Below are 2,088 nucleotides of genomic sequence, written 5' to 3' on the forward strand. Positions count from 1 at the left end.
GAAGACGCCGCCGGCCAAGGTGGTAGTGACGGAGGCCTGTGCCTTCCTTGGCGCTGGCCGGTCCGGAGTCTGTGGAGGTCTCGGCCCTGCGCATTTGTGGAGCCTCTTCAAGGAAGCCGACGCCCTCCCCCGGAGGGAGTCGCGTACATTGAGGAGACTGACTCCGTGGGCAAGAAGCGCCCCACCACCAGGTCCGGCTCCTGCAACACGGAGGCGGGGCGGACTCTGAACCAGCTTCTGTGAAAATGGTTGAACCGTGCACCACCGACCACGTCAGAGCCCTGGCGTCCACCAACTGAACTGACATTTTTGACAACGCTCTGCTGAGGCCAGGCCGACTTCACAAGCCTTCTCGACCTTCCCACGCGGCGGGAAATGCAGGAGGTTTTCAAGCGGCACCTGAAAAGGCCGGCGCTGATCCGGGTCAGCTGAGTTCATCTGCGTTGCCTGTCAGCTGAAGGCAGGGCTCAGCTGTGTGGGTGTAGCCGGGCTCTGTAGCGAAGCCTCGCGAGAACTGCAGGAAGACCGAGCGGCGAACCTCGAGTTTTCCCTCTCGCGCTGCCCGGAAGAGCAGGATCCTCTCAGAGGATGACAGGAAGGGGGCTGCGTTTCACGAGTCAGGCCATGCTTTGTTTGGCTGGCCGCTCGAGCACACTGCGGCTGTGGTGAAAGGCGCCATTGCGCCACAGACAAACGCCGCACTGGGCTTGGCTCCGATGCTTGTGAGAGACCATCCCTTCTTCACCAAGGAGCCGCTGGTAGAGAGGGTGTGCAAGGCCCTACGCGGCCGCATGTCGTCAGGGACCATCTCCTTCAAAAAGATCCCTTCCCAGGCACAGGACACCCTGAGGAAGGTCACCCGCACCGCCCACTCCGGGGGGGAAGCAGTTTGGTGTGGCACCGAGCATCCAGCCCATCTCCTTCCCCGAGGCACCGGAGGGCCTCACAGTTAACGGCGCCCCTTCAGTCAGGGCCTCCGGCAGATAATGGACCATGAAGCAAGACTGCTAGTGGCTAAGGCCTACAGGCATACCGAGAAGGTGCTCCAGAACAACCCGGAGAGGCATCAGGTGCTGGCGAACACCCGCCGGAAGAGGAAGTGTTAAGGTGTGAGCACCTTGAAGGTTTCGTTGCCCGCCGCCTCACCGGCCTAAGAAAATAGCGCCTCAGAGGTGGAGCGACACCTGAAGGGGAGAAACAAGATGCTGGCGGGGGGAGCCTGAGAAGGAAGAGCTGGCTTGGCCCACACAATTGGACTTCCCTGATGGTGCCAGTGAGGATGCGGTGTTTCCACTGGATCCAGTAAGTGAACTTTTTTATTTATTTATTTATTTATTTATTTATTTATTTTTGGCCATGTTGGGTCTTCGTTTCTGTGCCGAGGGCTTTCTCTAATTGTGGCAAGCGGGGGCCTCTCACTGTCGCGGCCTCTCTTGTTGCGGAGCACAGGCTCCAGACGCGCAGGCTCAGTAGTTGTGGCTCACGGGCCCAGCCATTCCGCGGCATGTGGGATCCTCCCAGACCAGGGCGCGAACCCGTGTCCCCTGCATTGGCAGGCAGAGTCTCAACCACCGCGCCACCAGGGAAGCCCCAGTGAACTTTTTACTTAGCTGCCCCTCAAGTTTCTTTTTACTTGCGGCTTGTACCTTCTTTTTGAGCCTTAGCTGGTCTCTGCCGAAGGGCTTCGGAGATCTGTTAATTGATTTTTCTACCCGTGGTTAGCAAATATTTTTGCAGAGATGAAAAATAAACAAAATAAAACAGGTCTTTTGAATTAGTTTCCAATGGTCCTTCTTACCCACTTAGGTTTCTCACACGTCTCTCTACAAAACATTTTGAGGTGGAGGAAGATGTTCCTCCAGAGAGGAATATTCACACTGGACTGAATTACTCAGAATGTCCTATTTTCCCTCACATAGGAATCTTCCTGAAAAGAACTCCCTCTGGCTAGAATACTCATTACAACCCATTACTCCATCTCTGACATGTGTTACATAGCTAATAGATTCATATTTAAGGTACCAGTGTCTTTCACAAGCTCACTAGATGGGGTGCCCCTCCTGTTAATGAATGCATCTGCTTCTTTTC

At 55.4% G+C, this 2,088-nt stretch overlaps 1 pseudogene; it reads left to right on the forward strand.

The window, feature by feature from the left end:
* The first annotated feature begins 375 nt into the window (after positions 1 to 375).
* Positions 376 to 1,188, forward strand: LOC115840916 (mitochondrial inner membrane m-AAA protease component paraplegin pseudogene; annotated as a pseudogene).
* The last annotated feature ends 900 nt before the right edge of the window (positions 1,189 to 2,088 follow it).

This window comes from Globicephala melas, chromosome 9 (genome assembly GCF_963455315.2).
Source record: "Globicephala melas chromosome 9, mGloMel1.2, whole genome shotgun sequence".
NCBI lineage: Eukaryota > Metazoa > Chordata > Mammalia > Artiodactyla > Delphinidae > Globicephala > Globicephala melas.